Below are 21,839 nucleotides of genomic sequence, written 5' to 3'. Positions count from 1 at the left end.
ACAGGCTCTGGACGCGCAGGCTCAGCGGCCATGGCTCACCGGCCCAGCCGCTCCGCGGCATGTGGGATCTTCCCGGACCGGGGCACGAACCCGTGTCTCCTGCATCGGCAGGCGGACTCTCAACCACTGCGCCACCAGGGAAGCCCCATTAACCTCTCTTTAAAAATCTATATATTTCTAACATGGCTCCGACCTCTTAAAAGACACTTATTTCAAAACAATGCAGATGCTGACGTGATGACAGCACGATAATTTTAGGGCAACAGGCAGAAATCAATGACGAGATGATAACTTCACAGCGGAATTCATGCTGCAAGATGAGAAAGTAAGCATTTCACCCAGAAAATACATTTCTCGCGTTTTTTGGTCATGCCTTCAGTTGGGAAGTAAAATGAAAGTGTTCTTACTAGAAAAAAAAAATTCTGTGGTTATTCCAAACTGTGCAGATTTCTATTTATTTCACCACAATTATAAATATTTACATTTCCTCTAGCTATTTGTACTAGACATAGTAGGAACCCTGAGCCTGGAACTTCTCTGGCAGGTGGGAGCCCCTCGTCAGGTTGTTTCCCACATCTCAGAAAACTGACCAAAGAGAACATTCAATGACAACTATTATTTTGACTCCACTGGAAGGGAGAAAAATACATTATCCAAAAATCTGGATAGGGATCAGACATACTCAATCTTCTTCAACTCCTAAAAGTTCACTCATGCACCACCCAAGTTTTCTTGGTGAAGCAATAGGAGGAAGTAAGAGAAATGGAAAGAAATGATGTTAACTCCTGTGTAAACCATGCCTGAGTCCCCTGGAAAAGTGCAAATAGAGTCTCAAAACAACACAAGTTACTGAACCTTTCCAAGCTCCAGCTTCATCATCTGTTAAATATTGATCATACCTACCTCACAGAAATTCCATGAGGATAAAAATGAGATGCTATAAGTAAAGAACCTACCAGAAAACCAATGCATGGGTGAAGTTCAGTGGAAGATATTTATGACCATTGTTAACGGAGCACTGCGGAGGTCACGTTGACAGGCCAAAGTCCTACAACAGATACAGGGAAAGAGACCACCAAATGGGTCACATGCCAGTTCTGGGAAATCCAGATCATCGCTCAAGATACAAAGAACTGTCCCTGACTCTCCACCGTGGTACAACACGGCCACCACACTTAAAAATTACACCAGCAAAACCAGCCTTTCACTGGAGAAATGGGTGGGGAGCTTCCATCACCAGCATGGTATAGTGTTTAAGGGTGATGGTCATAGCAACCCTATTATATGTAGACAGGCTTTGTAGCATTCCAACAAGAAAACACATCCTATGCACACAGCCAAATCATGATTTCAACCATCTGGTCCCAACGGAAGACTGTACTAGACAATTCCTCAGCTCAGTGGCTATTGCAATGTCTGTTAATATGTATAAGAAGAAATTCTATAACAAGAACTCAATGTCTTGGCTCCCACTCAGAGTCCTAATATCTATCTTGCAGGCTTATTATAAAGATTAGCAATAATGTGACACGAAGTGCCTGGCTCAGTGAGTACTCAATAAATGGTAGGTAGCCAATGTAAATTTTACTACTAGAAAGCAACAAAATCAAAAGGATGAACCTGTCATGATGCAATTGGGAATACAGTTGTTCCTTTTCAACCGAGAAGTTAAGCTGCATGAAAACGACTGGTTAAAGAACACAGTAACAAGCCTTACAAGGGGGAGTAAATCAGTAAACAGCAGGTTAATCAGTTTACCACCCAAGAATGAATGTCAATGGGCCCATCCCTCTGGGTCAAATAAACAAAATGAGAAATGGTTCCTATCCTCAAAGAATCTACATCTGCCTGAGGAAAAATCACAGGGTGTTTCACGGTCTGTCTGCATGCCCCCCTTGACTCGAGGTCCTACGAAAGCAAAACCCACAATTTTACACTGCCACACGATGCACGCATTCAATAAAAATTTGGCAAACAAATGCGACACGCATTGGATCTTGGGCCTAAAAGTATTATCTAACTCAAAAGTTTCCAAGCCTGGCTTCACTACTCAATCTGAACTTTCCAAAGACCGAGAATCTGAGTACTTAAAATGCTGCCCAGGTGATTCTGATACTCCAGGGAGACTGAGAACCATGCATCTCACTGAGCCCCCACGAACTGTATGTATGAATGGCCTTTACAATGACCCGGTCCTAAATGATCTTGCCTATGCATGGGATGGGGAACAGAACATAGCCTGGCACACCTGCATGCAGCTCTAGAAAAGTCCTTTCTGATGTTCATTCAAACACCTGCATTTACTCATTGTTCTACCCTGTGGGGTCTGAGAAGACAAAGGATTTCCAAACTGCCTAATGGCAATTTATGACTGATGACCTCCCTATGACTGATTTTCAATTCCTGTGACAAGGGATGACGCTCCTTCTGAGTCTTCTCCAGGTTAAACATCCTTGATGAACTATGCATTAATTATTAAACTGTAAGCTCTTTAAGTATACAATACAGTACAACAGCATTCCAAACAAAGGAGAAATCGAGGTGAGTTACAGCAACCAGAAAGACAGCAATGAAGGAGGTGAGCCTTGAAGGTTGAGAAAGTTACAGATAAAACTAGAGTTCAGGGGCTGGAATTGCCTCAGCAGGGACAAGGGAGACAAGATAATGGTGAGGACCAAGATACGCAGGGAGGGGGATAAGAGAGATAAAGAACTAAGTATATTGATTTCACCTACGTTTTGAATTGAATGAAACTAAAATCGAAAATGAACAAAGGCTCAAAGGAAGTCAGAAATAGTTGGGAAGAGGAGAGAACAGAGGCCTTGCACATGAAGGCAGAAACACAGTCCTACAGTCCTGGGGAGGCCAAAGAAATCAGATGAACAGGAAAGGAGAGACCCAAGAGAAAGGTCACGAAGCAGGCAGGAAAGCGCACGTTTTGATGTGCTGGAACCACTTAAATTCCTCCAGGTGGCATGCGTACCTAAAAGATCCATCAGAAAGAATAATCAGGCAAGACGCCCAGAGCCTGGGTCAGCAAGAGTCAAGCTGGTCAGAAAGGAGCCTGCTCCAGCCACCCAAGTATAAAGGTCAAGGGTCTGTATCAGATGGTGGCAATAAAACAAAGAGGACAAGTTGAAAACGGTCAATTCAAAAGGAAGAAAAAAAGGCAAGGCTTACTCCTGGACCAGACCCAAGGTAAAAGAAAGGCAAGAATCAGAGATGACTTCTCAGAGGTATCTGAAATGGTCAAAGAAGAAGCAGGCAGTGGTCAGGCAGAGAGAGTCGAGCAACCATGCAATGGAGAGTAGTGAGCGCATTGGTGGATTACTGCCAGGGTGGCTTTGTTTACAAAAGCTTCAAAGTTCACTCCCGGTTCCACAAACGCACCCGGCAACAGGTGGTTTTGCTATTTTCTCTGATCCCAGCACAGGCTGTAGTTTCTGTGTCAGCAGACAGGGAATGTCTGCTTTTGACTCTGAAATATGTAACATTACCACCAAAGTTAAAGTGCTTTGATACAGCTCGGTGAAATGAGCCAGGCACAAGAGAACACATATCGTATGTTCCCATTTATAGGAAACGTCCAGAAGAGGCAAATCTATAAAGATGGACAGTAGGTTAGTGGTGGCCTAGGGCTGGGGGCAGGGAAGTGGGGTGGGATTGGGGAGAAATGGGGAGTGACTGCAAATGGGGCTGGAGCTTCTTTCGGGGTGATGAAACTGTTCTAAAATTGTTTATGATGCTGGTTACACTACTCTATGAACTACTGACCTGTACACTTCAAGTTGGAAAACTATACAGTAAGTGAGTTAAAACTCAATAAAGGTTATTAAAAAAAAAAAACCTTAGGAGTGCAATAAATGGGTACTATGACTTCAGAAGCTTAGAGATTACCTCCCCAGTAAAAATGCTTATTAGACTAGAGTTCAAATAAAAAGCCATTAGGCAATTTGTTAATCCTAAAAGATTTTAGAAAGTCTAGTAAGTTGTATTCCTCCTAGGAGAAAAAAATTAGGCATGGAAAAGATACAGAATTAAATATATAGATACCTTTCAAATTATTTTGTACAATTGATGTAAGTTTTCTAAAACGTACTTCAAAAGGAAAGACGAAGACTTAGGGTTTTATCAGACAATTATGTCAAGTGATATTGTACTGAATACCTATAGTTTAGTTTCTTAGAAGCTGAAATAAAATAGCATACAGTAAGCCGATTCAATGAAAAGCAAAGATTATGTAACTTAACAGTTATTGAGCAAATGGGTCAACTTATTTTATAAATTTGAGGACCTGAGAAAAGCCGGAACATAAAGAGATGTCCTTTTACTTGAAAGATACCAGAGAACTACCCAAGCAATTCCTCCTCCACAATATCTACTGAAAAACACAGTTCCCGTTCCCCCGACGCCTTGTTTCAGTGTTAAAGCCATTACTGCTCTTTCCACTGAGCACCCAGAATATTTTTTAGACCAAGTTCCCAAAGATTGTCAGCTATTCATCAAACGTTACATTCTCTACATGTGTCGGGCTCTCAAAGGCACCCTTTTAAAATGGCTTTACCTTCTCTTCCTGCGTCACAACCTGCAACGAACACACACGACCGATGCCAATTGAATCTTGTGAACCAAGGACGAAACCAGGAGGGCAGTGAAGAAAGAGCAGTAGTGTTTCTGTTCAAACTGCCTTATGGATCAGAAGAACCAAGAACCACCATCCTACCTCTTGACCGAAGATGTTCCTAAAGCAACATCTAACTGTTGAGAAGGTATCAATTATCAGCAAATACTGCATTTCAAAGATAAAACCATTTACTACTACCTCAAAGGAAAGACATGTAATAACTTCAAAATACCACTGATTGAAATTGGACTGATGCTTTCAACACTTTGACTTGAATCTTTTTTTTTTTTTTTTTTTTTTTTGGTATGCGGGCCTCTCACTGTTGTGGCCTCTCCCGTTGCGGAGCACAGGCTCCGGACGCGCAGGCTCATCGGCCATGGCTCACGGGCCCAGCCGCTCCGCGGCATGTGGGATCTTCCCGGACCTGGGCACGAACCCGTGTGCCCTGCATCGGCAGGCGGACTCTCAACCACTGCGCCACCAGGGAAGCCTGACTTGAATCTTAAATGAATTTTAATTCAGTGGATTCAAATATGTATTTAACATATTTCACCTGCCCAGAAGAAAATTTTAAGCAATCAAAAAACCTAGGAATATGTAAAAAGGCATTCTGAATCAGGAAACAAAGAGAATGGTCTCCCTAATAAATATGGTCTATTAGACCCTATTTGTTAACTGATCCAAGTTATGGAAAGCATAAAATAATAGAGACTTTGAGAAAGGAAAGAGCCAGGGTTTTTTCCTACTACAACATCCTCCCACGTAAATAAAATCACTCTGGCCTGAAGCCACGTTTATTAAGGGGCGAGTCTGGTACCACACACCACGTACTGCCCCAATGGCTCCACACAAAGTGAAGCCCTCTGACACCCCAGAGGGAACCAAAATACCAAGTTCTCCCAAAAGCTGCTCAGGAATCACAAAATGGATCAAAGAGAAAGCTTTTCCATCTATCCAGAGAGAAAACCAGCCTTCGGAGGGAAAATGCCAACTTTCCACAATACATTCTGGCCTATGAGTTAAGCAGTTCCACCAAGTATATAAGATGGAAACCAGTCTACTTTCCAGAAATAATACCATCACAACGGGACATTACTTTAGAAGTCTGAACTTTTTTTCTCTCATCTGATCTCAAGAATTCTGAGAAGGGCAAACACTTTCCCCATTTCACAGAGATGAGAAAACTGAAGCTCGTGAGGATTAACGGACCTGCCTAGCTGCCAACTTGACCCCATCCACGGATACCTCATACCCAACATGTACCAATCAGCTCAATTCTCCACCCAAACCTGCTCCTCCAGCCTTCCCCATTTCAATACCTGGCACCACCAGTATACCAGTTGCTCAGGCCAAAAACCTTGGTGTTCCCCTTAACTCCACTCTTTCTTTCACTGCATATCATTCACCCTTCTGTGAGCCATGTTAGCCTCACTTGAGATGAGTCCAGAATCCAGGCACTTCTCATCTCCTCCACCACTGCTATCATCATATCCCACCTAGGTCATTGTGAGAACCCTTAATATCTCCCTGTCTCCACCTCTGCCCCCACAATGGAGTTCTATTCTCCACACAATGGAGTTCTGTCCTTTAAAAATATGTCAGGATCAAAACCCTCATTCTATTCTCAAATATGTCAGATCAAAACCCTTTATACAAAACCCTCCAATGGCTTCCCTTATCACTCAGAGCTGTTCACTGCTGTATATCCAGGATGAGAACAGTATCTGCCATCTAGAAGGTGTTTACTGAATATTGCTGATTAGTAAGTGAAGGAAAGATGGCCACAGTCACAGAGCCAGGGCTACACAAAATCTTCCAATGTTCTTTTGGTAACAGGAGACCAGATTTATAACAGCCAACAATCCACATGAGAGAAAATTCTTAAATTTTACTCTGCGTAACTGAACCTTATAACACATAACACATCATCAATACTATGTCAAATTTCTAACAACAAATTAAAATAAAAATATCATTTTATAAAGCCATGAAGGGACTGCCGTGGTGGTCCAGTGGCTAAGACTCCAAGCTCCCAATGCAGGGGCCTGCGTTTGATCCCTGGTCAGGGTACTAGATCCCACATGCATGCTGCAACTATGAGCCCCCATGCCACAACTAAGACCCGGCGCAGCCAAATAAGTAAATAAATATTTAAAAAAGAAAAAAGCCATGAAATCTCACACTAGGTATCTGAGTATTACAGATTTGGCAGCATGGACAACTGCCAGCTTATTATCACAGCACTGGTACGCAGATCTTCCATGTGACATGATGTCACCATACTTCAAGACCACCTCACACATAAATGACAAGGGCTCTAAAAGACACAGAACTGAGCACCTAGGAGAAGAGGTGCTAAGCATTTCTAAATCTCTACACACTGGCACTACACCAATCATCTGAAACAGGAATTAAGTTTCTAGCCTGTTACAAGTAACATCAGAAAGGCTAGCTTTAAAATTGTCTCCTGCCAAAATTACAAGGAAAGACTTGCAGCTGAGTTAAAATGTTGATTATTTTCAGATCAGAGTGAAATTAATACTAAAATTATCCACCAATGAGGAATTTTCCCACTAAAATGTTTGAGTTAAAAACAAAAACTCTAAATTTCTCTTTTTTTAAGCTCTTTCAAAAACACTACTATCTGCAAAAAAAGCCCTAAATCTCACTAAACCATAATAATAAATTCACAGAATTTTAACAGTTGGGCTTAAAGGAAACTTAATTCAACCCTCAACCTTCCTATTACAGATGAAAAGGTTACCAATAAATGAACAATGAAGACTTGTTAAATGAATGAACAAATCCATGAAGATCCAAAAGGGGTATATGACTTTTAAGATCTCACGATTAATGGAAAAATCCAGGATCAGCCAAAACTAGGTGTTTAGACTCTCTTGGAGTGGGCTTGGAAGTAGAGGAAACGAAGATTTGAAAACCATATCTGGGTCCTCAGGAAAACCTTAAGCAAAATTCATTAAAGCCAGTTTCCTTCAGTTCTGTTACTTAGAAAAGCACTTGATAAAGTAAATTTAGCCAAGACAGATCTCCTTGGAAACCAGAAGGCAGAATTGTCTAGTGTTTCTTTCTTCCTCCACACAAAGAATATTTAATGTAGAACTATTTTCATAATAAACAACTACAATTGTTTTGCATCAAAAGTAAAACAGGTGGCCTTTGGCAAAAAAAAGAAAAATCCAACCAGCTGAGAGGAATGGAACACTCAGAAGGACCACATCAATCACTAAAAGACTATCAGCCACATGAGGGGAGGAGCCATGCATCCTTTTTCCACTTGAAGCAGCCACTAGCCCCTGACATATAATGAGAGTCAATAAATACTTATGAAATAAATGAGTAAATTACTCCTTACGGACCCACCCATGTAGACTTAAATTCATTTGGTCACCACTAAACAACGCTTTACTACAGGCCTACTATATGCAAGCATACTACAACTTTCCTCCATAGAAATTCTACCAATTGTCCCCTCAAGTAATACACCTGACCAAAATATCCTTATAGTTTCATTAAGAAGGTGAGAAAGTATGTCTTAAGTAGCCTAAATTACTTACTAAAGCAGCCACTAAGTTTGCTGTTCTGGGTTCAATCTCTCTCCTTCAGCTCATCCTATACAACCCAGCCAGGTTAATTTTGTGTTCTCTGCACATCCTAGAAAATAAAACCGTACTGTGGCTAAGTATCCTATCTCTGTATGTGGCCCATTGCTATTCAATGAGCAGAAATGGCAAATCAGCAACTACTGGATTGGAATGGGGAAGACAACAGAGTGTCAAGGAAAAAAATAGTGACAGTCTTATAATAACTGATCCCCATTGAAAATCTTGAGATTACTATCAGAGGCTTTCATTAAAGACCCCCTTTAGGTGCAGTGATAGAACTGACACAGATGGTTTGAGGTATTTATAGACATTGAGGTACACATCCAATCTTCAAGACCAATTCAAGGCCTATCACCTTTTTGAAGCTTTTGCAAGCCCTTGGATTCAATATCCAATGAAGTGCTAGACCATAGGTCTTACTATACTAGTTGCCGATTGACAGCCTCACATACATTCTGCCATTTAATCACCTTATAGGGGCTTCCCTGATGGAGCAGTGGTTGAGAATCTGCCTGCTAATGCAGGGGACACGGGTTGGAGCCCTGGTCTGGGAAGATCCCACATGCCGCGGAGCAACTAGGCCCGTAAGCCACAACTACTGAGCCTGTGCGTCTGGAGCTTGTGCTCCGCAACAAGAGAGGCCGCGACAGTGAGAGGCCCACGCACCGCGATGAAGAATGGCCCCGGCTCGCCGCAACTAGAGAAAGCTCTCGCACAGAAACGAAGACGTGACACAGCCAAAAATAAATAAATAAATAAATTTTAAAATAAATAAATAAATAAATCACCTTACTTCATTCTTTAAGTGGGTCTAGCCCCCTCCAAAAAATGAAAAATTCTTTGAATTGTTTTCTCAATTGTTAATTCCTCTATTACTTCTCTATTTCTCAGCATCTACAATAGCATAAGTTAAACATAAGTGTCACTCAAACTTCCTGTTTTCAAAATGTATTACAAAGCTAAAGTAATCTAAAAAGCTAAAGGTGGTACTGGCATAAAGACAGACAAATAGATCAATGGACTAGAACAGAAAGCCCAGAAATAAACCATCAGGTATATGGCCAGCTGGTCTTCAACAAGGATGCCAAGACCACTGAAAGGGGAAAGCACAGTCTCTTCAATGAATGGGGCTGAGAAAACCGGACATCCACACACAAAAGAATGAAGCTGGATCCTCGTCTTACACCACAGACAAAAATTAACTCAAAATGGATTAAAGACCTAAATGTAAGAACTAAAACTATAAAACTTCTAGAAGAAAACACAGAAAGCTTCATGACATTGGACTTGGCAATGATTTCTTGGATACGATGCTAAAAGCACAGGCAACAAAAGCAAAAATAGACAAATGGGATTACATCAAAATGTAAAACTTTCATGCGTCAAAGGACACAAAAGAGCAAAAAGAAAACATACAAAATGGGAGAAAATATGTGCAAATCATGCATCTGATAAGGTGTTAATATCCAGAATATATAAAGAACTCCTACAACTCAACAACAAAAAAATCAAATAACCTGATCAAAAAATGAGCAGACTTGAAAAGACATTTCTCCAAAGATGATATGCAAATGGCCAACAAGCATATGAAAGATGCTCAATATATCTTATCAACAGAGGAATGAAAATCAGAACCACAATGAGATATTATCTCACACCCATTAAATGGCACTATCAAAACAAAATAAGTGTTGGCAAGGATGAGGAATAACACTGGTACACTGCTGGTGGGATATAACCTCTATGAAAAACAGAATGGAGATTACTCAAAAAAATTAAAAATAGAGCTACCATACAATACAGAAATCCCACCTTTGTGTATATATCCAAAGGAATTGACAGCAGGGTCTCAAAGAGCTATGTGAAAACCCCTGTTCATACCACACTATCCACAATAGCCAAGAGGTAGAAGCAACCCAAATGTCCATCTATAGATGAATGGATAAATAAAATGGGATATATACATACAATGTAATATTATTCAGTCTTGGAAGAAAATCCTACCGCATGCCAACATGTATGAACCTTGAGGACACTATGCTAAGTAGAATAAGCCAGTCACAAAAAGACAAATACTACATGATTCCACTTAAATGAGGTATCTAAAGAGGTCAAATTCATACAAACAGAAAGTAGAATGGTGAGTCCCAGGGATGGGGAGAGAGGAAAGGAGAAGTTGTTTAATGGGTGTAGTTTCCAATTTGAAAGATGAAAACAGTCTGGACTTCTGTTTCACAATATGAATATACTTAACACAACTAAACTGTATACTTAAAATGGTTAAGATGGTAAGTTTTACACTATGTGTTTTTTATCCCAATAAAAAAAGTAAGTGCCAACATGCAAACGCCAAGTTGGACTTACTTGTTCTACCTCCACTGCCGGAGTCTAAGCAGCCTGACCCTTTTATCTGCTGGCAGTCATTTCCAAATTTCTTCCAAGTTGTCTTTTTTAATCAAGGGAACTACACATGATTGAAGGCCCTCCCTTTACCTTACTGTCAAGCATAAATCCAAAAATGACATAAAAGCCATTGTGTTCTCAACTGGGTGGGAGAGAAGCATAACAGAATCACCTATTGAGTTTCTTCAAACCACCCAACCCATCCACCCAGAGTAATATCCCAGAGTTCACTGTGATCCTCCACCCTCCCCCAAACACACACCTGGCCCAACCCGCTGAAAACCACTATTTTAAAGTGCTCCCTTGAAAATGACCTTCAGAACAATCCCACTGCAAGGGATTATTAGGCTGAGGCTCTAACTTTTAATAAGCCTTTTCTGTGAATCCTATAGCTCTCCATAACCTATCATGTATCTACTGAAACATTATTTTGTCATGCAATTTTTTTTTTTTTTTTTTTTTTTTTTTTTTTTGCGGTACGCGGGCCTCTCACTGTTGTGGCCTCTCCCGTTGCGGAGCCCAGGCTCCGGACGCGCAGGCTCAGCGGCCATGGCTCACGGGCCCAGCCACTCCGCGGCATGTGGGATCTTCCCTGACCGGGGAAAGAACACGTGTCCCCTGCATCGGCAGGCGGACTCTCAACCACTGCGCCACCAGGGAAGCCCATGTCATGTAATTATTATACCTCATTTCCTATTACAAAGGATCAGCACTAAGATCCTAATTTAAAAAAAAATAAATAAGTAATACTGAGACTCTTGGAAGAGTCACAGGCATTTCTCAAACTGGAAAAGAGATGAGGGTCAGGAACCACATTCAGTCTCAAGCCTCCTAACAGGTTTCCCAAGGGCACATTCTGAGCCAGGAGTCAAACCCCACCCCAAACATATATACACACAGAGCACCCTCTCTTTACACATGAAATTCCAGCTACTCAGAAGTTAGACTCTGGCAAAATATATTGGCAGAAGCTTCTGAGGTCTTCGCTGGGGCAGCCAGAAGTATGGTTAGGGAAAAGGGAGGAGTTAAATCAACTACACACTAACCCTCATTTCAAGAATAAGAACATTTGTTTTCTAAGTCTTTGAAAGAAAAGGCAATATGGTTCCCAAAAGTCACATACTTATATTTCTTGCAAAAATATGGGAAAATACTTCTTTCCATTTTTTTCCCTAACTATGTACAGGTGAAGCAAGGAATAAAAGTTAGTCAAACTGGGTGAAAGTTTTAGAACATTCTATTAATGTATAATTATATATCCTATAGGTATCTCCTTATAAGTACCCTCTCTTCTTGAAGGCATGAGATACCACAGTTCAGTTATCAGTTGCTTTGCTGAAAGCATCAAGAAATGAAAAGAAACTTGTAAAAACAAATAGTCAATCAATTCTGAGAATTAAGATGTTAAAGGAAATGCAAGGAGCTTAGAATATATCAAACTAGAACCCCTATCTAGGCAAATAATTGAGAATATGAAAAAAATGAATTAGAAAAAGATAATATAGAAGCCAACGTAAATGATACTGATCATAGTCAAGTCTCGATTATAGGAACGTGGTCATTCAGCACATGGTCCTTCGCTTTTTACTTCTAAAGAGCTTTATTCTGAGAAGTTTCGAACTCATTCTAAAAGGAAGCAAGACATTAAGCCACAAAAAACCAATCAATGACTCTACTTGTAGCTTTGGTAAAAGTCTTCCTGGAAAAAAACAGAAAGAGAAAAGAGGAATAACGCAAATTCACTCTGGTGTCTGCGAAATTCATTTAACCTAAGACCTGCTTCGGAGGAGGAGAGAGGAATAAAGGAATCCAGTGGCCGCCACGGTTGGATGGCCAGTCGGCTCAAGTTGCCTCTGAGTGACCCCTGTATGTGTACAAATCAGTAACTCTCCCTCTCCAGGCCAACGTTCTCCAGCAAGCATACATTCTCCTCGTGCCTCTCCATAACTGAAAAAAAGGGAAATCTAACATTATGTAATTGCCCGCTTCCCACAATTTAAAGTTAGGCATACTACAATCCTAATTAGAGGGAGAACTTAGTGTAACATGACAAGTAACAAATTAGAAATCTAAAGGCTGAAAATTCTCATCCCAGACCTCCGGAGGCCAAGAGAAACAGCTTTACCTGCCTCTGTGGCACACCCCCAATGCACTACTGTTGACTAACGTCCAATGAAAGAAGCCCCTGACATTCCTCTGTGTCACTGTGGTGTCATCTCTCTAGATTTTCAAGAAAGCTTTCATGTTATCTTTGCAACTGGGGTTACCTCACTCCTCCCAGGCCAGAATAAAAGGAGAAAATGGATGTGGACCAGTCCCTACCCTCAAAAGATACACCCAATGGATTTTCTTACCCACTTGATCACAAACCCAATCACACTCGTGCTACTCTAACCCTCACTCAAATCACCTGCCGTTAAGAGATCAAAGAAAAGGGGCTCTTTCCCACGTTTCTATGACTCGCTCCCACCGAAAGAAAAAATGAGCTATCATCTGAGAATAAGTAATTTAATTTGTATTAAACCTTTGGAAAACAAAGTGCTATCAAAGTGTGTGGGCTTTGTTTTGCTTTTTTTTTTTTCTTTATTAGCTAAGCACAGCAAAAAACTAAAAACAAAAATCCAATGAGGCCAATTTATTTCCCATACCAAACCAGTAAAAGCACAGTGGATATAAGGTTGGACTGTCAATCTAAAGTGATAGTGGAAAACCCCTATTTTAAATAGCACTGTATGTGGAACAGACACAAATTTTTGTGTGAGTGCTGAAGGAATTACATAATGCTTTACCCTCCTCGGGAAAGGGAGAGTCCCTCATCTAAAGGGCAGTCACCCAAGTGGCAGGGATGTTTCTTCTCTCCTGGCTCAGATTACCCCAGCGGAAGTTGGGTGGTGCTATAGAAATCACTCACGTTTTTAACATGAAGCTCCTACAACACTGTCCTGTTTTATGTGCAATTATACCTCCACCTAACAGATCCTCCCTAGCCCCTACCCCTGCCCCCAGTAACCCGTACATGCAGCCACTGTTCCAAAAATAAGGGAGGCACACCACTTCCTTTTACAAATGAAAAATGAGTTTAAGAAGAGAAAAAAAAGATGGTCAACTACAACAAATTAAGTCTGGCTTCACTAAAGAGCATATAAGTATATTATGTTCTGAGTTAACCAAGAGTCCTTTAAAAAAAAAAAACAAACAAACCTACAGACTCTACCATGTAAATACTTTAACTCATAATTTCTTTTGCCATAACTTTGTAAACCTGAGTTACCAAACACTACATCCATGTGGTTTTCATGGCTTTTCAACGTTCATGTACATTTTGTTTCATTAAGTTTTTCTTCTTCTCATTTTAGACATGTAATAAATACTGAACACTTGAGTGGGGGGAAAAAGTAGTAAATAAATTTTAACATAATAGACTCTAAGGTAGGGGGAAAAAAAACAGGAAGCAAAAGAGTACAGTTAAATCTGAAAACCTGCCTTCCAATCACTGCATGATCACTGACTAGTTCTTCTACACCCTTTAAAAAAGTCACTTCAACTTTCTGGGCTTCAGTTTCCTCATCTGTAAAATGGGGAAGAAGGGTCAAATGATTTATACTCAAAATCCCTTCTAAACCCAACAATCTATGAATCTGTTCATCAGGAAGCAAGAAAATGCAACTGCAAATAAGACTATGGTTTACAAATTACTTTCATACATATATTCTCAATAATTTTTGCAGCAAAGCGGTGAAGCAAGCATTGTGCCCATTGCTGCAAAAAAGAGATGCTGTTTCAGAAAGTTCAGGAAGAGGTTCGATTACTTTTTAAGATCCCATAGCTGGAAAATTTGAAACCCAGGCCTTATGAGGACAAATACTGGGCCCCATTATTTAAAAAATTAATTTAGGACTTCCCTGGTGGTGCAGTGGTTAAGAATCCGCCTGCCAATGCACGGACACGGGTTCGAGCCCTAGTCCAGGAAGATCCCACAGGCCGTGGAGCAACTAAGCCCATGCGCCATAACTACTGAGCCTGCGCTCTAGAGTCCACGAGCCACAACTACTGAGCCCACAAGCCACAACTACTTAGCCCACACGCTACAACTACTGAAGCTCGCACGCCTAGAACCCGTGCTCAACAAGAGGAGCCACCCCAATGAGAAGCCTGTGCACCGCAACGAAGAGTGGCCCCCCACTTGCCGCAACTAGAGAACATCCACACGCAGCAAAGACCCAGTGCAGCCAAAAATAAATAAATAAATTTATTATAAATTTAAAAAAATAATTTAAATAAGTTACAACTCAGAAATAATTGCCTGCTCTGCAAAACTTTTATGGGGGCTTCAGCGTATCAGAACACCAAACCAGGGAAGGTCACTACAAATGGGCCCATCGCACTGTATGCTCCTTGAGGCAAGGAACACACTTTTACCCACCACTCGAATCACAGAACTCAACAGCATGCCTCCTAGACAGAGGCACTCTGTTTTGACTTAATACAAATCTCAAAAGATTAGGAATATGGTGACATTATGAAGGAAAATTTTTTCTCTGAATTTGAGATATGAACCTCTGCGATCTGAGTCAAAAGGAAGAAAGAAGCATTCTATATCAGAGCGCTAGCTCTATATGTGGGGGATGAGTCTATTTGTCTCCCTTAGAGAAAGTCCAGTTTGGTCAGTGAATCAAAAGGCTCAAATCTGCCACATCACCTGAAAATCTTCAGGCTAGGCACACTTCATATGCACACTGAAGTGGACCAACAGGAATGACAGCAGGGCAGTGAGGACCAGTAGAAGCACATAGCCATGTTATCATCAATCACTACATACTTTCCCCTAAACTGGAAACAGTCAAAGAATCCATACTCTTACACTCCTCTGCCTCTTCTCATGCTCCTGTTCCACAGCTCAAAGAGATAGAAAACAGCCATGGATTGAAAAACTCAAACTGCAAAAGTAAGATAGAACGGACACACGCGCCAACTCACAGTCAACCAAGATCCTCCAAAGTTTACAGAAACGCTCATCTCAAGCAAAATCATGACTTCAATAAAGTTACTAGAGGGACTTCCCTGGTGGCACAGTGATTAAGAATCCACCTGCCAATGCTGGGGACACGGGTTCGAGCCCTGGTCCGGGAAGATCCCACACGCCGCGGAGCAACGAAGCCCGTGCGCCACAACTACTGAGCCTGCGCTCTAGAGCCCGCGAGCCACAACTACTGAAGCTGGCACGCCTAGAGCCCGTGCTCCGCAACGAGAGAAGCCACCGCAATGAGAAGCCGGCGCACCGCAACAAAGAGCAGCCCCCGCTCACTGCAACTGGAGAAAGCCAGCGTACAGCAACGGAGACCCAATGCAGCCAATAAATAAATAAATACAAGCCACAACTACTTAGCCCACACGCTACAACTACTGAAGCTCGCACGCCTAGAACCCGTGCTCAACAAGAGGAGCCACCCCAATGAGAAGCCTGTGCACCGCAACGAAGAGTGGCCCCCCACTTGCCGCAACTAGAGAACATCCACACGCAGCAAAGACCCAGTGCAGCCAAAAATAAATAAATAAATTTATTATAAATTTAAAAAAATAATTTAAATAAGTTACAACTCAGAAATAATTGCCTGCTCTGCAAAACTTTTATGGGGGCTTCAGCGTATCAGAACACCAAACCAGGGAAGGTCACTACAAATGGGCCCATCGCACTGTATGCTCCTTGAGGCAAGGAACACACTTTTACCCACCACTCGAATCACAGAACTCAACAGCATGCCTCCTAGACAGAGGCACTCTGTTTTGACTTAATACAAATCTCAAAAGATTAGGAATATGGTGACATTATGAAGGAAAATTTTTTCTCTGAATTTGAGATATGAACCTCTGCGATCTGAGTCAAAAGGAAGAAAGAAGCATTCTATATCAGAGCGCTAGCTCTATATGTGGGGGATGAGTCTATTTGTCTCCCTTAGAGAAAGTCCAGTTTGGTCAGTGAATCAAAAGGCTCAAATCTGCCACATCACCTGAAAATCTTCAGGCTAGGCACACTTCATATGCACACTGAAGTGGACCAACAGGAATGACAGCAGGGCAGTGAGGACCAGTAGAAGCACATAGCCATGTTATCATCAATCACTACATACTTTCCCCTAAACTGGAAACAGTCAAAGAATCCATACTCTTACACTCCTCTGCCTCTTCTCATGCTCCTGTTCCACAGCTCAAAGAGATAGAAAACAGCCATGGATTGAAAAACTCAAACTGCAAAAGTAAGATAGAACGGACACACGCGCCAACTCACAGTCAACCAAGATCCTCCAAAGTTTACAGAAACGCTCATCTCAAGCAAAATCATGACTTCAATAAAGTTACTAGAGGGACTTCCCTGGTGGCACAGTGATTAAGAATCCACCTGCCAATGCTGGGGACACGGGTTCGAGCCCTGGTCCGGGAAGATCCCACACGCCGCGGAGCAACGAAGCCCGTGCGCCACAACTACTGAGCCTGCGCTCTAGAGCCCGCGAGCCACAACTACTGAAGCTGGCACGCCTAGAGCCCGTGCTCCGCAACGAGAGAAGCCACCGCAATGAGAAGCCGGCGCACCGCAACAAAGAGCAGCCCCCGCTCACTGCAACTGGAGAAAGCCAGCGTACAGCAACGGAGACCCAATGCAGCCAATAAATAAATAAATAAATTTTTAAAAATTTAAAAAATAAAGTTACTAGAAGGTGTATTTTAAAAGTTGTTAAAAAAATCAAGATGTGGCTGGCGGGTGGGGAGACCTACGCCAAAATTACACGCCTAATTCAATGCAAAAGCAAAGTAACTAAGAGAGTCAGGAAACAACAGCGAAAGGGTAGAGGTAAAAGATTCTTAATATAAAATTTCAGTGAGCTGCTTTGCAATTATTATTGCAATTATTACCAGGAGTTCAAGTCAACCTTGTCACAGGATCCTATGATGAACTCACAACTAATACTGACACTTCAGCTCTGAAAAGTTCACTGCACCAGAACTGCAATTTCAAACTCGAGCAGCAGTACCAGAAACCGCAGAGAAGCTAACAGCAACACCTACTGACTGTCTTGAGCCACTTGCCAAACTTGTTCTCTCAGTCAACTAGAGAAATCTAATGATACAGTCAACTTCAGGAGTCCTTTACTTAAGCATAAAGAGATAAGAAAATAAGTTGTCAGCCACATAATACCATTCATCTGGCAAAATCTCTTATTTTGCCCCTAACCATTTACGTGCAAATCATTACCCAAATCATTCTGAATGCACTGTTAATTGCTAATGCCTGAGTATAAGTAATTTATTCCATAGGAAAAATATGTTTTAATATTAATATTCTCGTTAATAACTGGTATGTCATCTAATAGTCGGACACTTCAATGACCATAAACTTCTTTATGAAAACCTTTTATTTGAGACTACTGCTGTTTCTACTGTTCTATATTATTTCCATCGGCTTTTCTTTCATCCTGGTAAAGGTGGCTTAATTGCAGCTTTCAAAAAATGAAAAGGGGGAAAGTGAAGGTCATTAAATCAGGATTTTAGAGAAAATTAATACTGTTACTAAACTGGGTGCAGAGAATGATTGTATAGGACTTCATCTTGTACTTTTCCAAAAGATTAAGTCAGAGAATCTTTGCCTTGGATGAATATTCCATATGAGAAAACGAGAGAAAGCTGACACTTAACTCCCACAGAGTACCAGTATAAAAACAATGTCTTTAAGAGTCTGAGTCAGAGTTTCAACATGAAAGGTTTGCTTTATAGTGGAAACGCCAACCCCAGCCCATCCAGATAGACCTGGAACCTGATTAAAGTCAACACCTTTACTCTAAAATTTGCATCGCGTCACTGGCTCCCAGTTTAGAAATGTAATCGTTTAGCAGGTAGTAAGAATTTCAGTAAGTGCTGCCTCTAAAATACCCGTCATGATAAATAAAATCTGTAAAGTAAATGCAGTCTAGGATCCATCAGTCCCCAAATGCTTTTCTTCAAAACAAGCATCACCAACTCAAACATCTTCCTTGAAAGTGAGCCATTTCCCTTGCCTATATGTTTTCCAAACGGTGAACCCGATGAAATTTCAACATGTCCAACAAGATTACTTGTCCACCAGAAATGCCGTGGAGCGATAGGGAGCTTGGTATATACCCTTTAAGGTCAGGATAGAAGTTGGAAACAGATGGGGCGAAGGAGAAAAACTTCTTTTTTTGCAGTACCTTCTCGCCTCCCCAGCCCTCTTGTGGTTTACTTACTCCAAGAAAAGCAGGTTAGAGCAGCTCCGGCTTTCACTCCCCCCAGACCCCGGGAGGGAAACGAACCACCCGCGGGCAACGAGCTGTTCTTCCCCCTTTCTCACGATCAAACCTCTCGGCCTGTCCCTCCGGCATAGCCTGCAAAGCGCTCACCCAGGTGACTGAACTGGAAGAGTCTTCCGGTGGAGACGAGAGCAGCCTGGTGGGCGCAGCCACCCCAAGGGGTCGCGGGTCTCCTGGCCTCTCGAACAGACACCAGGCTGAGAGTTGTGCAGATTCGGATTCCGAGGTGCGCGCGCGCGCGCGCGCCGGGCGCAGTGCAGCTCGGACTCGCCCCCCGCCGGGCTGCGCTATCAGCACGCCACCAAATCGGAAATAAAACTTTGACCGGCCTCTCGGCGTCCTGCTCCGTGCCCTGGACCTGCGCCCCGGCCAGAAATCGGGTGCGGGCTGTCAACAGTCTTGCACCCCCGCTCCCCTGCCCGGACCCGGGGCGCGGGAGCCACTTACCGCTCGGCCCGGCCTCCCGGTGCCGCCGCACGTCCGGGGCGCGTCCGCCGCGCGCTCTCCCTGGGGTAAAAGAGAAACCTTACAGACGGTCGGCGCGCGCTCACTCGCCGCCTGCTCTGCGGAGAACGGCAGGCGGCGAGGCAGGGGCGGGCGCCGAGCGGAGGGGGACCGGGGGAGACGGAGGCGGAATCAGCCCAACTCCCGAGCCTGGCTCCGAAGGGGACGCGGAATGCAGGCTGGAGAGCAGCCGGCTGGGGCCGCGCTCCCGGCGGAGTGGGGGCGGAGGTGCCCCCGTCCCCGGGCATCAACTATTGTCTGGGCGCTCGGGTCCCCACTCGCGCCGCCTCCGAAGCTCAGCGCTCCCCATCCCACCCGCCTGCCTCCAAGAGAAAAAGCTGAGGGGGCGGCCGGCGCGGGAAGCGAACGCAGGGTGGCTGAGCGGCCGGGGGCCAAAATCCGAGGTGGACGCCGGGGAAAGGGGAGGTGCGTGCCGAGTGGGGGAGGGGACAGGTAACTGCGGAGGGGGCGGGAAGGCCCGGGAGGATTGGTGGGAGGAGGAAATGGGGAGGGAGCCACGGAGGCAGGAGAGGGTGGAGTGGCTGGGGGGGGGCAGCCTCTGAAGCCCAGACCTGGCCCTCCCCGGGGACCCTCCTCCCGGAGACTCAGCGCCGCTCTGACTTTTCGCTCACTCGCTCACGCACACAGTGAACTCGCTCACAAAGTTGCCGGCGGTGGCGGCGCCTCCCTCGCCCTTCCCCTCCCCGCCCCATTCCTTCCCCGGCTTCACTCCCTCCCCAACTCTCGGGTGAGATCACCGCTGTGCAGCTCCGCTCTGCGCTCAAATCTCGCGAGAGAAGAGGCAGCTCAGCCCAGACGGCGGGGGAAGTGGAAGGAATTAGAGGAAGGTGGGGGACCGCGGAACTCCTAGTTGCTATGACGACGGCAAAGCCCTGGATTCCTGTCTCCTGCAGGGAGCCCAGGCAGCAAACGTGGGTGCCGTTTGCAACCTGCCCCCTCCCTTGCCCGACGCCCTAATGGTGGGGAAAGCAAGGGCTAGAAGCTAGAACCTATTTGAGAAGGCATCTGGAGAAGACCAGCGTCATGATATCTGGCTAAATTTGGCAAATGAGGCTAATTATTTAAGAGATTCTGGGACAGATTTCTGCCATAGAAGTCAGCACATATCTGAACCCCCAATTTCCTACCATATATTCAGTTTTTCGACCTTCCTGTCTAATCTCATCCTCCACCCCTCACCCACTCCATACGCTCCCTCTCTCCTCCCCGCCCCCCCCTTCACCACCACCACCACCAGACTGAGCTCCTTAAGGACCTGCCTTATCCATCTTTGTATTCTCAGCGCCTCCACAGGCTTGGTACACAGTAGGTATTTACTTAATGTCTATGGGGGGAAATGAACGCCACACGCTGTACGTGTCCTCAGTACTTTCACCCTACCCTGGAAAGTACTTAGGCTTAGACTATGAATTTCTGCTCCACGGTTTGTCTTTTGACTTTGCTAAACTATCCTTACCTTTCTGTTCACACAGAATTACCTATTTTTCAAAAGTTATAATCCCTCCTTTCTCTTTCTCCATCTTCGTCTCATAAAAACCCTATTCACCATGGGGGACCGGGTAATCATTAAGCTTCTTCAGATACCATCCTACCTACTCCAAAATGCTGTTGAGGATGAAGATCACATTTTCTCATCCCTTGTTTCTTCTTTTGATTGTAGAAACTTTTCTTTGGGGGTTTTATATACTCACTGCCTAAATAAAATGGATACTGTTAATAGAAGTTAAGCTTAAACTTTCGATATCAAAATGAACGAGTAAAAATAGATTCCATGGTATGTGAATTATATCTTAATTTTTAAAAATTCCATCTCTATTTACATAAATATGTGGAAACCATTATTTAAATCAATCCCTTGGAACTAGAAACCCAAAAAGTACATAAAGATTCTTTTAGGTTACATGCAAACTTAAATGTCATGTCGGTGAAAGTTTTTATGTTAGAAACCTAGTGATATAGTGATACAGTGATAAAAAACACTGGACAAAGTCAGGAAACTAGGGTCTGAGTTTTTCTGTGTTGCTAATAATTGAGTCTCCTTGAGAAGTTATTTAATCTTTCTGATTCTTCATTTCTAAAATGAGGGGTAGCCCACATGTTAGGTCATTACAGATTTAAAATTCTGTGGTTCTTAGACCTATACAAATTTCCAGTAAATAACAGATATTTTCCTTTTACATCAAACAGAATTTTAAAAATCAGTGTTTCATTTTACAGTAGGTCAGTTTCACAAAGTTCAGCTACATGTTCACAAGTTGCTTTTAAAGTTCTCTTGTCTCAACTGTAAAAACAACAGGGACTTCCCTGGTGGCGCAGTGGTTAGGAATCCACCTGCCAATGCAGGTG

At 43.1% G+C, this 21,839-nt stretch overlaps 1 protein-coding gene across 3 annotated transcripts in view; it reads right to left on the bottom strand.

The window, feature by feature from the left end:
• SIPA1L1 (signal induced proliferation associated 1 like 1) overlaps positions 1 to 19,854 on the bottom strand; it is a 390,980-nt gene extending 371,126 nt beyond the window's left edge. For 2 of the 3 annotated variants that reach the window (XM_055088569.1, XM_055088570.1), the window contains exon 1: positions 19,416 to 19,854. The gene's annotated coding sequence lies outside the window, so the exon portion shown is untranslated. Of the gene's footprint in view, positions 1 to 19,058; positions 19,327 to 19,415 lie in introns of all 3 variants that reach the window. The other variant, XM_055088568.1, reaches the window with a different exon arrangement.
• Positions 19,855 to 21,839: the final 1,985 nt, after the last annotated feature.

Source organism: Physeter macrocephalus, chromosome 11 (genome assembly GCF_002837175.3).
Source record: "Physeter macrocephalus isolate SW-GA chromosome 11, ASM283717v5, whole genome shotgun sequence".
Classification (NCBI taxonomy): domain Eukaryota; kingdom Metazoa; phylum Chordata; class Mammalia; order Artiodactyla; family Physeteridae; genus Physeter; species Physeter macrocephalus.
This window is presented reverse-complemented; position numbering and strand designations above follow the sequence as displayed.